Source organism: Amphiura filiformis, chromosome 13, assembly GCF_039555335.1.
Source record: "Amphiura filiformis chromosome 13, Afil_fr2py, whole genome shotgun sequence".
Taxonomy (NCBI): Eukaryota; Metazoa; Echinodermata; class Ophiuroidea; order Amphilepidida; family Amphiuridae; genus Amphiura; species Amphiura filiformis.
In genome coordinates this window covers 63,804,972-63,824,495 of record NC_092640.1, presented here as the reverse complement: position 1 = coordinate 63,824,495, position 19,524 = coordinate 63,804,972, and the positions used below count along the sequence as shown (strand labels likewise).

Here is a 19,524-nt window from a genome sequence, read left to right as displayed (position 1 = left end):
AGACAGATTTTCTTATAATGGATTTTGACGTTAAAAATCCTGTTCTACGGTGGCAGGACTTACAAGTAAATACGGTCCGTCGGGATTTTTTTTCTCTTGTAGAGGTTATGAAAATTGAAAACTCTTTTGCAAACGTTTTTTGAACATTTTCCTTTTTTCACATATGGAAAGACCATACATAAAGACTCGATACACCTGAGCACACATTTTCGTCCAAGATATCTCAAGCAAGCAGTGAATTGTCTCTGCACAGTCTTTGATTACCCTACACGGTTGAGTGCATAGCAATGTAAGAGTTGTCGAGCTTCTAGCTGAAAATGGGCCTATTTGATTGGTTCCCTTCATCTAATCAGAATTTTTTTAAATATCAAACGAAAGCTAACACTTCCCCCTAAAAACGATTTTCGTCTCTAGGTCATCAGATAACGCAATTCAGTGTTATAGTAAGGCAAATGTGGAAAATTTGTTGAAAACTACCTATCCAAGCACATTTTTGAGGGGGATGCCAAGCGTCTGGAACTGACAATAGGTGGTCGTATGTACTCGTATATGTATATATATGTGTCAAAAACTATGAAGTTGTATTTTGTTCTTACAGAATGTTCACGAAACTTTACAGAGGTGGTTATAGATGATACATTCACTATTCAATCTCCAAACTATCCCAATTTTTATGTCGATAACGCACACTGTTTCTGGTCCTTCACGGCTAACGATGGTGGCAACTTTGCTGTTGAGATTCTTGCATTAAATCTGCTCCTAGCCACAAGGAATGTGGACTACTTTATACTCGGAGTTAGCAATCGCAAAATTATCTTCGAGGAGACAGTTTTCTTACCACCCGGGACTACTTTTATCGTGAACGATAATTACCTATGGATGCGTTTCACTTCCGATTACAAGTACCGCTTCACAGGATTCTCTGTTCAGGTTTCGCGGGTCAAATTTGAAGGTATTGTTAAGAGCTCGGATATCGACGTTTTCAATGATTTGCTGAGAGCACATCAGATATATCGAATTGCATTTTGAATACGAGGAATGTCCTTCTGATAATATTTTTTTGAAATTCACGATATAATACACATTTCATGTAAATGATTAAAAATGTATAAGCTATTAAGATATGATGCATTCAATAAGCCTATACTTAGAAACTTATTTTTATAACCATTTACTAGTATTTTGATGTAATATACGTCAGTAAAATTTTGAGTTCAACTTAATGCGTTCATCATGATTAATAACATATTTTTATTTATCAAAAATCGACTATGGCATAGTTTAGTTAGTCAGGTGTAAATAGCCATTTCCTTTTTTTATATTATCAGTAATGACCTGCGGGTGAAAATATTGCAATCTTATTTGAAGGGATTCGGCCAAAAGGTCCTTTCAGCGATTTTGAAACAAACTAACTAAATTTTACACCCTTACCGTTATAAAAAAAACAAAGTTCGTTGTTTTATTGGGGTGGGGACAACTCACGGTTGTTTGATGTATATAGAATTGGCTTCATTATTAACAAAATGCAAACTATAGATGGCGCTATTTATCCTAAAACATATTTCTTTATTTGCAAGAGGTAGATGATTAATACTGCCATTAAAACAGCTGGAATAGGGGAAACAAGCAACAAGGAAATTTTATAAACAAATTTCATGAAACAATAAAAGGAATTATTTGTATTAAAAGCTTGAAAGAGTAATTTCCAGTAACTAAATAGCGCCACCAATTTTGTCATTAATAGATACATTTTGTATCCGAAAAAGCTTTAAAAAATGCTATTAAAGTGAATGATTTTGTAAAAGAGGGCAAACTAAAGTTGGGAATGACTCAAAAGCATATGTATTCATTAGCATGATATCACTTTTAGCTGTTTAAGAATCAAATTTGGTTGTATATGATGTTTTGTTTGAAAAACTAATAAATGATCCCATCAAACAACCGTGAACTCTATTCTACACATCACAAAAAATTGTTTCCCAAAAAGATGTAGACTGAAAACGTTTTTAGCCTTACATTTTCGCCAAACTGCCTAATTTATAATAGATTGTATAATATTTTGTTTCTATGGTCAAACAGGTACATTTTGTGATGAGGATATGTGGTGTAGCTCTGGACAATGGTGCAGGAACGGCGCTTTAATATGTAACAAGAAGTCCAACTGCCAATTTAATAGTACCCACGATTCATGCGGTAAGCTGCTTTTCATGCTAAATGTCTTAATGAAAGCGCACATACACGCCATTTGTATTTTGTACAGTGGGTTGCAAGGGGCCCGTCTGGAACAAAATACACTGTTATATAACATAAGTAGAGCAAACCTGAATTTGTTTTCGGGCTGGGGTATCATGTGGACCTTTGCACAATATGTTTTGTGAGACATGACAGCATATGAGGCATATCGAATTGCATTCTGAATACGGAGAATGCCCTTCTGATATCAAATACTTTTGATTTTATGAAGTTTGCGATATAATAATAACAAAATTTATGGCAAATTATTAACAACTGATTTTTTATTATTATTTTCGATATGTAACATTCAAGTAATCTTTATAAATCTAATGATATGTACTTAAAATGTATGTAGCTGATAGGAAAAGTCGAAGATCATTTAAAATATGTAGGTAGTTTACACATGATGCAGTTTTATGAGTTAACGCTCATAAAAAGTTTCGATTTCTCAGCAAACACAACAATGTTTTAAAAACGCTACAAAAAAAAGTATTATAAACGCGTTTTGGTGTTGTCACGTTATATAAAAGTCATAAAAACGTCTAAACAAAATTACTCTCAAAAATGATATTAAATGTTAAAGAAAAAATATTAAATTCGTGTACATCGTGGAACATTCAACTACGCTTGTTACTCCGCGTCTAATCATGCTAACTACGCGCGCGTACAACGCTACTCTACGCGTCCATATTAGCGAGGCTATCTGCGTACAACTGCTTACTACGCACAGCCACGCAAAGAGTATGTTTAATCATGCTAACTACGCGTACAACGCTACTCTACGCGTCCATATTAGCGAGGCTATCTGCATACAACTGCTTACTACGCACAGCCACGCAAAGAGTATGTTCCACGATGTACACGAATTTGATAATTTTTCTATAGTTGAGTGTTTTATACCATTCCTATACCCTTTTTATAACCCTGCCACATTTAAACGGTTTTGGGGGAACGTTTCGTAAGATTCGTAAGCAATTTAGCCCAACTTTCGATTTGAATGTTTGTCGAAGCATCCGAGATTAACGAACCTGTTTTTTATTTTCCATTAGTAAGTTGCGACAACGATGACTTCTTGTGTTTATCCGGCATTGGTTGTGTCCACCAATCAATGGCTTGTGATGGACATCTCGATTGCTTGGACGGATCAGATGAATTTGACTGCCGTAAGTGGTCGTATTGGGCTATTCCATTTAAAAATATTTCTCCCTCTGGAAGATTTTGGAAATATGGAAATATTTGGGAGAATGATTTTAGATGGAATTAGCACTTTTGGTCGCTCCGTTTGAAACTTATCCTCTTTCTGATGACGATTCAGGTTAAATCTTTCTCAGAGGGTGTATGAAATTCAAATGGAGCTGCCTAATGTGTGAGCAAAAATTTGGTATTTTAACTATTATGGCCCTATGGTCCTTGGCTCTTTTTCTTTGCCTTCCCGATTTTCAATTACATGAGGGCATTTTTCTCTTTCATTTTTGTCTGACCTCTGCCCCCACCTGGTTACGCTACTGGTGGCGGTGGTAGTGGTGATATGGTAATAGTGTTACTGGTGTGCTTGTGTTTGTGTTGGTACGGGGGTGGTGTAATAATAGTGTTGGGTGGTTTAGTCACATTATATTATTTCTAATTGTATTTTTCGCACAGATAAAACATGTCGTGATGAATGGTACAGTTTCCAGGATTCGTGTTATTTGGCAAATAACACTCTCACTTCGGCATCAAATGCTGCAGAATATTGTCAAACCATTGGAGCTGATCTTGCGAGTATTCACAGCCAGGATGAAAATGATTTCATCCAATGTAAGGAAATGAAGAGTTTATTTCCAACAATTATTTCCTAAATTTAATAGCGGCCTTATGTCATATTTTCTGGTATATTTTAATTGGAATGGATGGATATGTTTGTAACTCAAGTTAATTTTCAAACTATTTTCAACATCATTTTGTCCCCTAAACATTCTTCAATGCAAAGTTAAGAATGGCTGCTATTGGATTTAGCTCCTTTTGGAACAAAGCAAAATGAGTTTTTTCTTTTCTATTTATTATTTTCTTCTCCGGACGTGGGATGTTAAAGGGATTTGCAATTGAAGACCTGAGCGCATTAAGACCGTAAGTCCACTGGGCCCCTCATCATGTATACACTCAAGTTGCGTATAGTTCCGTATAGTTTGGTAATGTTTTGTTCATGTTCAGGGGCCAAAAAAACCTTTCACAACCTTTCATGATGTTTTCACCCTGGAACATGTATTAAACATTATAAAACCCTAAGAAACTTTAGTGTATACATGTTGAGGGGCCAAGTGGACTTACGGTCTTCTTGCGCTCAGGTCTTCAATTATAAAACAAAAAAATGTTATGACTATTCTAGTGATCCAATACATTATATTGACAAGGCTTCTCGTAGAAATGTCTTCAAATGAAATTTACACAAAGCAGCCTTTGGATTTAGCGCCTTTTGGAACCAAGCTCTTCAAATAGTATTATAAAGAACATGACATTGAAGGCAATATCACATTTCTTAATGCTCTGCGTGCTCGCCCATAGACTTCAGCATCAAACTCCAAGCTTTGAAATATTTTCTCAAAATAACCAAGAGTATCTTAAGAACCACTGAACCAATAGAGGCCGTCAGCCTTTTCCGTGGGATCCGCCATCTTGAGGGTACTTCCGTTCTACATGTCATGCGTTAGACATTACGCCCCCGATTACGCGGAAGTTGCAGTGCGTGACGCACCACTTCAGTCAAGCGTCAACGCGGTGATCTTAGCAACAAGGCACTCCGTACCCACAAGATGGCGGCGTTGACGTCACAATGACTACCTCTATACTTGGCTTGTTTGTACTCATTTCGATACATTTTTCATTCCAAATATTGATACAAAATTGAAACTTGTCGTCTGCAGTCGACACCCGCTTGGAGAGACTTTTAAGTACAGAGTTGCATACTTTAAATATATTGTTGATATTGTTCTCGTCTTGTATATACGAACCTAAAATCCATCACATAATTTTATCATGAGTTTATAAACTTATTCATTTAAGCTTTTTTGGAAAATCGACATAGGACTGACGAAATGAGATACACGATTGGCTTATTCGAATTAAATGCAGGCGTCTATGTATGGCTGGATGGTACTCAAGTAAGTTGAATTATTTTCTTTTTTCTGTAGCTATAGTGTAGTCGATTGGTTGCAAGTTTCGAGTATCAAGAATAGTTAAAGGAAATCTGTACCATAAACTAATCAATGGCTAATATAGTTATATACCCCTAAATTAAACATACCAGACGGTCTATATGAATTTCGGAATATTCCTAACAAAGAAAAAGCACTTTTAATCCTTCGTTTCTGCGATTCATGGAAGCCGCCATGATAGCTGCTTGCGAATCCTTTCTGCCACAAGCGGTAGTGTAACCTTTCACACAGACCCTCGGCTGTGTTGCTGTGTGGCATTCGCGACCCCACAGCGAATTTTGGTTTTTAGTGCTGTTTTTACACTTTTCGTTCTCAAAAGACATTGTTGATACATAAATATTACTTAAAATACATTTTTTTATGTTGTTCTGTAGTTTTATGGGTAAAAATTGTCGCGTTTTCTTTTTTGATTTTTTGATTGCGTGTTTTTTTTAATCACTACCCTTTAATAAAGGCGTTTAATAAATATTTTGCACTATGGGGTGGAGTAAGGCTTCGACAACCCTACAAAACCGGGCGGTATTATAAAATGTATATAATAAAATGACAACCAATTTTTGCACCATTTTGGAAACGTGATGTAGAGAACCATCCGCGTATTTTTTTTTTTTTTTTTGGGGCTTTGGGGGGGGCCAGCCCCGGGGGAATAGCAGGGGGTGGCACAGACGCAACAAAATACACACCTTCTATCTCGGGGAACCCCGAAAACAAAAAATAAATAGCGCCATCTGTTGGTGGAATTAGCAGTGAGATGATTGGACGCGTGTGATTATTTGCTACAGCATTAATTACTATGTACTTTGATCTTTTGTAGGTTGACTTTTTAAACTGGCATGACGGTGAACCAAGTAATAGAAATGACGAGCATTGCGTTGTAATTAACGCAGAGTTAGGTTGCGAATGGGAAGACATCGTTTGTGATTTGAATGTTGGCATTGTATGTAAGAAACCAGAAGGTAATAATACGAATTTAAATCACTGTTTTTATAATCTAACAAAATTGTCCTCATCTGTTTTCAGGATGATTTTTTTACAGGGGAAAAAATATTTGACATATTTTATATTTGAACGTATTTTGTATGCGTTTTAAATCACTTAGGGGCTGGGATATGAACATTTGGACATATCGAATTGCGTTCTGAATACGAAGAACCTTAACTCACCTTTTTGGCCATTTTGATATTTTGGTGCCAAAATAATCACTCGCACTAGCAGGTTCTTCCTCCAATCATAAAACTTTAACCAAATCAAACTTCATATTGCAGATATAACACAAATCTACTTAGCCATATCTCAATATAGCAAATTGCAGTTAGCCAGATATGTCTGATATGCTGTCATGTCTCACACAAGTCTGAGTTGAGGCTTGAGGAAGTACAAGTACACTTGTACTTCCATGGTTTATAGAAAGCCAGTCTGTTATTCATTTTTTGCGAGGGCGCGCTCAATTTATGACGTCAGAGCGAGCTTACGTAAGGAAAACTTGTACTTATTTTGGTACCACTTGATAGAGGAGATCCATATCTATACAATGGTGCTAAATAGTACAGTATAAGGCGAGGGGTAACCAACAGTATGAAAGCGGAACAACGCCTTCATCAACACAATTTTTTTAATTAAAAACTAACAATCTTTGTTTCAACAGAAACGTGTGGTACCCAATGGCTTTATATGAACCAAAATGAAACAACTTACATTACATCTCCAAACTATCCCCAAAAATACGCCAAGAAACTCGATTGTCTTTGGTACATTTCATCAAATGATGATACGGGTTTATACATCATCAAATTTCTACGGCTTGATATTCCAAACGGAAACCTAGATAGCGTGACAATTGGAGCAGGAAATAATGCATACAATTCTTCATCAAAAATTGGCTCATACAATTGGGTTGTGCAACCAACTGTTATCGTTGTAAGAGAACGCCTAATATGGATGACATTTATTACAGATATCTGGTATGAAGGTACTGGGTTTTTCATCCAGATAGAACGCTCAGACTCACAAGGTTAGTCAAAATATTCATCCCACTAATTAATCCCACAATTAATTTAAAAAAGAACTAAAACGGAATGACGGTGAAATTAAGGAACACACAACAATTTTGTGCAATATTTGAAGATGTGAAATGGCATATCCTGCCATGTTCCGCACATCTGAAGTGAGCCACGGTGAGGGTGTGTTGTCATTCGATAAGAACCCGCGTTGTCATTCGATAAGAACCCGCCTTGGACCGCATTCTGTTTTTAATTTTTAAGACCATTATGTATGACTAAAACCCATTTCAAACAGTAAATGACGCCGTAACTGCTCGAATCGCACCAAATTACATTGAGGATTTCTTGATCATTTCGATTTATTTTTACATAATTTTGAGAAAATTTGCAGCTAACCAAATTCTCCAAACGTTCATATCACTTTGTATTACTTTCACTTCAAGCCATATTGTAACATTTTCCCAAAAGCCCGCCCTCAATTTCTCTAGATTTCTTGTGCTGGGTGCCAATTATTGGACTGTGAATGAGATCCAGGAAGCTGTTCCATGTCAGTGCATTTTGCTGTTTTGTCAGTTGGGCAACTGCTTGGTTGCTGACATGTGTTTAGAGTACAGTATTGAAGTAATCCTGTGTGTAATTTTGGTTCATTTTGATGAACAAGATTTTAAGATATGACCTTGTGAAAAATTTTAAGTTTCTTTTTTGGCTTAGTGTTGATTTGAGCGTGTCCTTTAAAGTGTCCTGTATGTATGACCCAAGTAAAGAGAAAGGGGTACTTGAAAATTGACAGAACCTATACGTGTTTTCTCCGGCCTTCCAGTACTATTTTTAAGTCTATAACGATTCTTTCTATCATTTCCAGAACTTAACACAATTATAGACCATTTAAAATTCTACACCCAAGGCCAGTCAAGAACCTTTTAGATTTTACTTTTCTAAGAGCATTAAAAATAATTATATTAATGCAGAATTTAAAAAAAATGGTAAACGAAACGAAGGAATTCTAAATCGCCCATAGATGAATTTGATAATGCCACGAAGAAACACTATTGAAAGACAATAGTGGATTGTACTTATTTTAATTTTATTTTTGTCTGAAATATAACATATCTGTATCTGTATCATCTTTATCTTGCGGTATATGACCTTCTCAATTATGTTTCTACTTCAAGCATTGACATGTCACGAGTCTGACTTTCAGTGCCATTCTGGTTATGATTGTGTTGATGAGAGTCTTCACTGCTCCTCTGTTCCGCAATGCTCCGATAAATCAGATGAAGCAGATTGCGGTAGGTACTATTATACTTCCCGTTTTTAGATTTTAAAAACACTTAAATATAAATTGGTGATGCCTCGATCTGAACGTGTATGCGAAATTTAGAACATGTTCACACTGATGAAGCGGGTAGTGGTTAGGGTACTACTCGTCTTCAGATGACTTGTATTTTTGCCACAGCGGATAACTTTGAATTATCACCGCTTCCTTTCCAGATTTTTGTGGTCATCCTGACATTGAACTTCATCTAAACGAGGTGTTCCATCATAATTCAAGACCACCATATCCATACAATTATCAAAATTTGCAGAACTGCAAGTTTTATATCAAGGCGCCCACTGACGGATTCATGGTGTTTAAATTTATCAAATTTCATCTTGAACCTAATTATGACTTTTTCACCATTGGTTACGGAAGTGACGTTGATAACGAGGATTCGCGGGTATTTCATTTGTCTGGTATAAAAGCGCCTCGTGTTTTGACTCTCAACTCATCCGAAGCTTGGACCACTTTTGTCTCTGACGCTTTAACTAGATGGTGGGGATATGTAATAGAAGTGACATTACGAGAAACGTATGGTGAGCTTTATTACAAACTTCTATACTTTATAGATACATAACAAATCAATGTTTAGCTACTATATAGTAAGCCAAAGTTGAGTTAAACACAAGAGGCAACTATAAAAAGAATAACTACACATCACATATTTAAATACGTTTAAATTCAACATATTGTTCTTAATAAAATGATCATATGAATCATTCTACAACTGGTCTTAAAATGATTTTCAGTTTAATGTTTATTTTTTGTAAAGTTTATGCTTGATCGCTATTGGTGTTTTGTAGGCCTGCGGACCAACCTTGATGGCTATTGTTTCTTTGTAGCCCCACGGCGGAACCCTGGTGGCTATTAATTTTTGTAGTTTGCCTTCTTTTCCCAGCCTCCCCCTACACCACAACCCCGGGATGCTTGAATTCATTGATATATAACAACAGGTGGCACTATCGTTGTACTAAAATGATTAATATGATCATTTCAAGACCAGTTGTAGAATGATTAGTATGACCATTTAGTAGGGAGTCTGGGTTGGTAAATTCGATGCACTTTCGCTATATTACAACATGTGAAATGTTACAACATGTGAAATGCATGTTTTGCTTGGGGATATACATACAAGCGAAGCTTAATATAGCGCATCATACAAGATCGTCTTCTTTCTTCTTTTTTCCTCTGTCGACTGTTACATTTGCTCTAGCTCTCACAGGCTTACACCGATTTAACTTGATTGCAACCTTCACTGACCATAACCATACATGCCACGCGAGACTCGTGGGGTCAAAGGTCACATAGGGGTCACAGGGCTCAAAAAGGAGGTTTCAACTCAAAATGCTATTTCTCCCACAAATTACGTAGGACAGTGACGTCACTTGCAAACATGCATTTGTAAATAATACACAGATTTGGGGTCAAATTTCATTAAGAGGTTACTTCTGGTGTAAACCAAGATAAAAGAAAACATTGGAGAGTGACGGTATGAATGGTCTACTGCAGATCCGTCGGATAATGATTTTTCAATGGGAAATGAACTTTGCTGCTTGGATTATGTCACGATGAGGTTAGCATTTATTCCGTATTGAAAAGCGTGTTCCGACGGATCTGCACTCGACCGGCCTCTAACACATGACTGTGGTTACCCAATATATGGTATTTTTTATTTGGGGTCAAATGTTATTGAGGGGTCACTTCCAGTATAAACCGAAATTACTCCTACAAATTACGTAGCACAGTAGAACATGCATTGCAATTACACAATGTTTATGAATTAAAACAGATTTATCAACCAAGAAAAACATAGCACAATGAAAGTATGTTACCGCATTCAGGAATCCCAGAGTATTAATTTTTTTTGCTTTAAAAATCGAATGCTGTCCACATTTATATTAGCCAGGGAAATCATAGCAGAGTGACGGTATGTTACCACTTGAATTGATGTTATTTAGTGTATATTTGGGTGTTTTTTTGTTTGGGATTAAAGGTCATTAATGGGTCATTTTTGGTCCGAGACGAAATAACTTCAAAGTGTTTTTTCTACCACAAATAATATAGCAGAGTGATGTCATGTGCGCACGCGCATTGACATTAGCCAATGTCTATAGGGTGTTCAGAGATTTTGGGGTCAAAGGTAATAATGGAGTCAAAGATGATAGTGTTTAGACTAATTCCAATCAGCCGTCTACACTTCGCATGTACTGTCATGCTTCGTAGTGACGACTGATTATCTTACAGCCCAAATCATGACGGACTTCTGAAAACTATTCAATGCGACCTTGGTTATGCGCCGTAGCGCGACTGACTAGCGGCGCCCGTGTACCGCGTCGCTGTACCGCGCCGCTGTGACAAGATCGCGCTCTGAACTTCTAAAAACAACAAACTCGGTCAAAAGGTCAATTTGGACACAACTGCGCACGCTCTATGCCACAGGAATCCTGTTGCAAAATCCGTCACTTTTTTTCCACGTAGTTTTCTCAGTCGTCAATCCAGACGGTTGACGACTGAGGGCAGCAGTCTAGATAGTGTTCATGGTCTTAGACCACAGCTATGTCTAGTTTAATATTTATTTGCATCATCTTCATTATACAGTTGGATGTATGGCCGGGGAATTTATGTGCTCGTCAGGTTATGGATGTTTTGAAGATATGTCTGTGTTATGCGATAAATCCCACCAGTGTTTAGATGGTACTGACGAGGACAATTGTCGTTATGGTAAGTGTCACAGATGGCTATATTTTACAAAAGATCATTTCGAGGGTTGACAAACAGAAGGCCTTAACTCACTTTGGCCATTTTGAGATTTTGGTATCTGTAATACCCACAGATTCTTAAAATCATAAGCCTTAACTCAATTCAACTTCCTATTGCATCTATAGGCACAATAATACTTGGTCACATCTCCATGAAAAATATTATTTTACTCATTTTTCTCAAAAAGGCACTTTTTGAGTTAAGGCCTTCTGTTTGTCAACCCTCGATTTGTTCAAATGCTATGTGGGTTACGGAATAGGTGCTTTAAATTTTTGGCATTTATGGAGAACCCCAGAAATATATTCGAGACCGATTTTGGACAGGAAACAAAATGCATATAAAGCCTCCTGGACTTCAGTCCAGAACAACGAGGACGACAACCCCGCTTTCGTCCTATTGCATCTGGGACTTCTTTTGCATTTAATATAACCTCTACCACTCTCCCATCTACTCCTCTCGAGACTCATTATATAGTCTCTCTCTCTCTTCCCCCTCTCTACTAATCTGTCCCCTCAAATCTCTCCTCATTCTCCCCCTCCGTCTCTCCCCTCTACCCTCTCTCTCTATTTCCTCATTAGTTCCCCCAGTTTCCCATTCGCTTCCCATTCGTGTAATTTCTACCCCCGATTTTTAATGTTAACGTATACGCATTTATCTAATTTCATTATAGTTTGCAAGGAAAGATCATTCCTGATTAGTTTCCCCAGTTTCTGATTCATGTCATTTCTACATGTTAAAGTATACGCATTTTATCTAATTTCATTATAGTTTGCAAGGAAAGATCATTCCTCATTAGTTTCCCCAGTTTCTGATTCATGTCATTTCTACATGTTAACGTATACGCATTTATCTACTTTCATTATAGTTTGCAAGGAAAGATCATATCTAGTATCTCGAAATATAACCTATAATCTATCTTCAACGAGTTATCCAGCGGTATCACGTGAACAATGCTCTTGGATTTTTAGCGCAGCACCAGGAGGACTCGTACGTATCGAATTCCTGGACTACGAACTGTTCTACTCCTATGACTACATCTACGTAGATCTGTGGACTACTTTGTCCTATGACAAAGCACCAATACGATTGTATCATGAAAAATTCGGCTTGACAGGGACAAACGTTCCAACTTCGATTACTTCGAAGTATAACTATACACAACTTTATTTCGTACCATCTACCCTTTATATTGGTGAAAGGACTCGGTTGTTCATGGCTGTTTCATGGGTAAATGAAGAAGGTATGATACAAATTGAATGACGATGTTAAAATATTTATTGTGTCCCCTGGATTGTGTCGTATGAGCCAGATAATAAATAGGCTTTTTTTAGCTTCCACTGTGCATAAATCAGGACAGTGAGTGTTCATAAGGCACATTTCGAAACGTGTGTCAATAAAAAGGTCACTGAGATACACTTCAAGATCCATTTTTTCAGTTTTCATTATATATATATATAGATGACAAAAATTACATTATCATGGATCTACTTATTTGAAATGTACCAATTATCTACTAAGGAGATTGAATTCGCGTTATATTTTTCAGGTACAGATTGGTGTGAAAGTGGACAATTTCAATGCGAAGATTCAAAGTATGCCTATGTTTGTCTCCTTTCAAAACAAACTTGTGATCAAAATCCTTTATGTCCTGATGAATCTGACGAAGATAACTGTGGTAAGTGTATCATAATGGGAAGAGACATCAAGATGTCAGATATGCAGTTTATTAAATCAATCTGAATGGGTAGACCAATTGTGTGACACAAAAACAAATATACGCCACTATGTGTAGTTAGTTCCAAAAACACGCCCGGGTACTGCAAAATACTACTTGATATAGGCACTGCGCGTGCGTTCATCCCACGTGATGTGATGACGCAATCACCTTAAGCGATATATGTTGGCCAAGCCAGCAAAAGATCCGTAGCTATGTGTCGCCGACCTAGTGCTTGGCATGCGAGGGGTCCCAGGTTCGAATCCCACCCAGAGGAAACAACTTCTTTCTTTGTTTTCTCTCTTTATTCCTTCCTTCTCGCCCAAAAGAACTAGTTCGTTAGGGTTAAAGCTTATAAAAATTCCTTAAGGCATGCCGTTTTTGTTAAAAAGCTGTCTCTAATTACGGCGTATCTACTATTTTCGACATATTGACTGTTATCAAAGTATAATTTGTCGTAGCTAATCGAATGTGGATATCGTCGTGTCTTTTCAAGAGGCAATCTTCTTGTGCTCTTTCTTGTTAATTGTATTTTATCCTTAAATATTTTATTTTAGGAATATGTCAATCCAGGAATATAAACCTTGGATATGGGTTGGACTTCTTCACTTTGATGTCACGGAACTATCCTGTCAGATATCCGAATGATCTAATTTGCGTCTGGAATATTTACGGACCTATCAACGACAGAATCCTTATGGAAATTAACTCAAATTTTTATCTAGAAGAAGGTTTTGATTTCCTAAAAATTGGTGAGGGAACAAACTCCGCTATTGAAAAGACAACAATTGCCAGACTCACCGGAGATATTATGACAAGGAACTTAGCATCAAGGTTGTCCAGTATGTGGGTTACCTTCAAAACAGATCCCTCTGGACATGGTACTGGTTTTAGCATTGAGATAACACATGGAATTGATGTACAAGGTTTGTTTTATATCACGTGATCTATAGGCTGGTATCAATCAGGTTTGATGTTTAAATACTTTAAATCTGTAACATATGAAGAGCTTTGTTGCAAAACCCCTTACATCCACTTTTGACTTTTTGAGAAAAACAGCTTTTTTTAATTGTGCAAGTATTACTTGTTCGATTTGATTCAATTTGGGTTTGGATAAAGTGTTGATGAATAGAAACTAAAAGAATAGGTTTGGTACAATTTTCAAGCCTTCCTATTTATTTTATTATTTCCTTTATATCGCACCTTTTGTGGATGTAAGGGGTTTTGCAACAAAATAAATTAACCCCTTTTCTAGAAACCACATTTGCAATCAAATTTGAGCCCATTTGTTTGCACTACATTATGTAACTTGACTAATGCTTTGAAAATCAAAAAGAAAAATTGAAATATCTCATTTACTTTTTTAATTATGAATTTTTAATTAAATTCGGGAAAATGGCATTTTTTGGGTATTTCCGAAGCTACGCCTTTTGTTAATTAAAATGATTTTTTCAAACATAGTGACCCAAAAACAATTCCTTTTGGTTTTAATAGGTAAAGAACATTCCAAGCTACCATTATACATCAAAAAATTAAAACAAAACAAATCTATATTCATTCTAAGTTCAGATTTCCGGAAATTCCCTAAGATTTCCCAAACGGGAAATATGCGACATCTCCGGAAGGGAATGTAGTATGAAGGTCAAACCACCACCAAAATGTGTATTTTTACCCACACTATAATATTATGCCAATAACTCAATTTCGGCCAAAAGTGGATGTAAGGGGTTTTGAAACAAAGCTCTTCATATATATATAGTAAGAGAAGAATGCTAATGTTCCGTGACCAAAACTTTGGAACAACGATTTGAAAGGGTTTTTGTCATACCTGAAGGTTACTGAACAAATTTGGGTTTGGCCTGGTCATAATGTTTAGTTTGGCTATTTAGGACCATTAGTTACGGAGCTATGGGCAGAAAGGTCAGTGCACTTTTGGCTATGTGCATTTTTACTAAACATTGCTAAAAATGTCAGAAATGTGACCTTTGTTACACATTATCTTTCTTGTCTAGATGTTTGTAGCGTAAGTAACTTTGACTGCGGTGATGGATTCTGTGTAGCTATAGAAGCACTTTGCAATGGATTTGATGACTGCCTTAATTTAGCTGATGAAATGGAATGCGGTAAGATTTAGTATGTTCTTGAAAATGAGATTTAATGACAGTCTGTCACCCGGTGAAGTCCTAGTGTAAGAAATATATCTGTTGTCCGAAATTTTAGTAGAGGGCTCCTATAAAAATATATATTGAGAGCAGGTCTCTAATTTTATTCCTTGAAAAAGAAAAGTTGTAGTCTTTTCGAAACGTCGGGTTTTTAACTTTGTTTGTACGTTCTGTGTTATTCTGTGTCATATTTTCCCTGTTTTATCCATTGCTAGTGTGACACTGTTGTATTCTTTTGGATCCAACCTTTGGTTCCCTGCTGGTCAGAACAGATTTTCCCTCTTATATATATTGTTAAACAAATATCTCAAAAATAAAAAGTGTCCATCAAAAGAAATTGCCTAAGGTTGTCGAATTCAACAGATATGCACAAGAAGCCATTTGCAGATCAGGAAATATATTACCAGATTTTTCACATTTCCGAATCTGGCAATTGGCAATTTGGTTATATTTCAGGTATGCTAACCTGAATTGTATTTTGCTAATCCTTATAGAATCTATTTCTTGTCCTGGATCCTACACATGTGATGATGAACCAGGAGAGGCCGTCAGATCATGCGTTAGACTTTATCAAGTCTGTGATGGTCGTGTACAATGTCCAGCTGGTGATGACGAAACCGACTGTCGTAAGCATAATAACTGTGTGACGTATAGTAATTATGTTAATGATATGCACATGTAAATGTGATGTGATTAACCATATTGTTGCAGGGGTCGCTTGTCACTACAACCTGGCGTAAACAACTCCGTTTACTGTGTTGTAAGCCTCTCACAGCGATATTTCATCTATTGACCACGTACCAAATTATTATTTCTCTACTGGACTCGAACCCAAGACTGCATTGTACTTTATTTCAAGGTTGTACCAAGCACGGCCAGAGCATGTTCAAGAGACAATACCAGGCATTTATCATGAGGGCTACCATGCTGGTTTCATGAATACTCGGATTTACTCTTTTGTTCATATTGCTAACAGAGTATTTTTGTGATGAGTTTATAAAAATCGCCCTAGGAACTTTAGAGTTAAACTGATACCATGAGGTATATTTACATTCCATGCTATTATTCGGTACTTAACTACAAACTGAAACTCGCTTCTATTAACCTGTACTTGTTCAAGTAAGTCTATGTACTGTAATACATCCGAACGCATGCCGAGGCGTGTAATATGTAGTAAAAGGCAGGTGCGATAAAATCCGAAGATATGACCAAATTGATGGTTGAAGGCGGAAAAATCCGCTAAAAGGCGGAAGATGCCATATGCACGTATGTGTGCATTGTACTTGCATACACCCTAGAAAACTTCCAAAAGTCTCAACAAAACTCGAAAAATATTGTAAAATTGGAATACAAAATGTCATAATCATATTGGCCTTTGATGAAAATTTTATCAAAATAGCCCTTCGGAAATTGCTTGAATCTATTCAAATATCAACCCATTTATTTTCTACAATACAGTATGTATTCTTGGGAATATGAGAGTTGTAAAATGATCTTCTACGTGAATGGTTTTGTTTTGAAAGTGGTACAGATAGTTTTGCATAGTTCAGTTACTCGGGATGTTTCGGTAACGCCTCAAAATATCGCCGTCAAACATATCCGTATATCAAGAGATGGCGCTATTTTTTGGGTAGGGAAATATCGCTGTGCCTCTGGGAGAGCTATCAGTGCGCCTTTCAAGGCTCCAATACGAATGTTCGCTTTGTTATTTCTTTCAACAACATCAACTGAAAATAGCGTCCTCGTTCACACAAGATAAACTGATTTATTAAGGGGTTGTATTCAGGAGATAATCTTCATCATGTTTTTATTTTCAATATAAATGGAAAAGATGCGGTTCTGTAAATCTGATCATAAGCAGGAGGGGAGGGTTTGCAGGTATTTTGTTCTGTACATGTCTGGTAACTTTATGTATAAAGGAGTGTAAACCACTTACACATCCTGCTATTTGTGTCGTTTTTATACCCGCATGCGAAGCATGGACGGGTATATTGCCATCCTTGGGTTTCATCTCCTTCTCCTTCTCCATCTCCTTCTCCTTCTCCATCAAACACATCATTCTGTCAAGGCTAGCGCTAAAACTACAAAGGCCCTGGGGCCCATATGTGGTACACTTATGGGCCCTACCCCGTAGAAGTGCCTTTTGCCCATCTTGGCCCCAGAGGTCAAAGGTCACGGGCCCCAGGGCCCCAAATGTAAAAATACAAGTCACGCCGTTTCTCATCAATTAAAGCCGCCTCAGGGCCCTGAGTTGGTACAATGATAGCCCTAGGGGTACTCTATATTCACAAATATACAAGAGCCCCATATGTTATATAATTTGGGCCCCAGGGGCCCCAAATGTTAAAATATGCTGCAACAGATTGACAAGGCTAGCTCTAAAAGTACAAGAGCACTAGGGCTCATATGTGGCATATGTACGGGCCCTAAGTTGTAGATGTGCCTTTTGCCCGTTTTGGTCCCAGATGTACAAGGCTGGGGGCCCCAGGGGCCTAAAAGTTAAAACAAAGGGCCGGCCGTTTCTCAGCAAATAAAGTAGCTACAGGGTTCAGATTTGGTACACAGATAGGTCTTTAGTATTATATTGTCATATGTATATATAACCCCATGTGTCACATAATATGGGCCCCAGGGCCCCAAACGCTAAAACATAGGGCCGGCCGTTACTCAGTAAATAATGCAGCTACAATGCCCAGCTCGAGTCCCCTGATATCACTTGAGAATCATACTTCAACATATGTACATGAGCCCCATAAGTCATTTATATTGGGCCCCAGGGCCCCAAATGTTAAAACAAAGGGCCGGCAGTTTCTCATCATATAAAGCAGCTTTATGGCTCAGAGTGTGTACACAGATTGCACCTGAGAAGTACATTGTTATATGTACATATGAGCACCATATATCACATAATATTGGCCCCATGGCTCCAAACGCTAAAACATAGGGCCGGCCGTTACTCAGTAAATAAAGCAGCTACAATGCCCAGCTTGAGTCTACTGATAGCACTTGGGAATCATACTTTAACATATGTACATGAGCCCCATAAGTCATATATATTGGGCCCCAGGGCCACAAATGTTAAAACAAAGGGCCGGCCGTTTCTCAGCAAATAAAGTAGCTACATGGTTCAGATTTGGTACACAGATAGGTCTTTAGTATTATATTGTCATAGATATTTATAATCCCCATATGTCACATAATATGGGCCCCAGGGCCCCAAACGCTAAAACATAGGGCCGGCCGTTACTCAGTAAATAAAGCAGCTACAGTGGCCAGCTTGAGTCTACTGATAGCACTAGAAAATTATACATCAACATAATTAGGTACATAGGTCTCATAAGTCAAATATTATGGGCCCCAGGGCCCCAAATGTTAAAACAAAGGGCGGGCCGTTTCTCATCAAAGAAAGCAGCTTCCGGGCTCAGAATTTGTACACAGATAGCCTAAGAATATTATTGTTACTAACACCCACACACCCATCCACCCCACACACGTAGGACTAAACAGACAGATTGTATCATAATTGGAAATACCAGCGTGAAGCGTTAAGGCTGTTCCAGTTAAATTACATACCCATTGGCTGTTCCATTTAATTTACATACTCCCTCTGAAATGCCCCCAAAAGGCTGTTCCATTTAATTTACATACTCCTCTGAAATGCCCCAAAAAGGCTGTTCCATTTAATTTACATACTCCCTCTGAAATGGCTGTTCCATTTAATTTACATACTCCCTCTGAAATGGCTGTTCCATTCAATTTACATACTCCCTCTGGAATAGTTTCCCCTGAATCATATTGCATAGCCTCACTGTAAGAGAGACTGACAACAGCAACCTATGGAGAGTAAGAGAGACGACACCCTGGGAGGGGACTTTTTACAATTTCTTTATTTTAAGTGCTACGACAGTGCAACCTACATTCAATTAAAGCTTGGGACTTGGACTTTCACTTTTTACACATGCAATTTCTTTATTTTATGTCCTCTGCAAATAAGGACTGTAAGTTTGGGTACACCGATAACATGCGGGTATAGCCGTATTTGTGTACAAATATATAGCCTTCTAGTCTCTTTTTATGATACTTTGTTGTATTTTTGATGGACAATTATGCATTTGATTTGATTTCATATTACACAAGGACGTTA

The 19,524-nt window shown here is 37.4% G+C and overlaps 1 long non-coding RNA gene across 1 annotated transcript; it reads left to right on the top strand.

The window, feature by feature from the left end:
- Window positions 1-9,173: 9,173 nt before the first annotated feature.
- LOC140167362 (uncharacterized) lies at window positions 9,174-12,735 on the top strand. The gene is made up of 3 exons (XR_011861050.1): window positions 9,174-9,280; window positions 11,343-11,465; window positions 12,370-12,735. It is a non-coding gene; the product is annotated as an uncharacterized lncRNA (long non-coding RNA).
- Window positions 12,736-19,524: the final 6,789 nt, after the last annotated feature.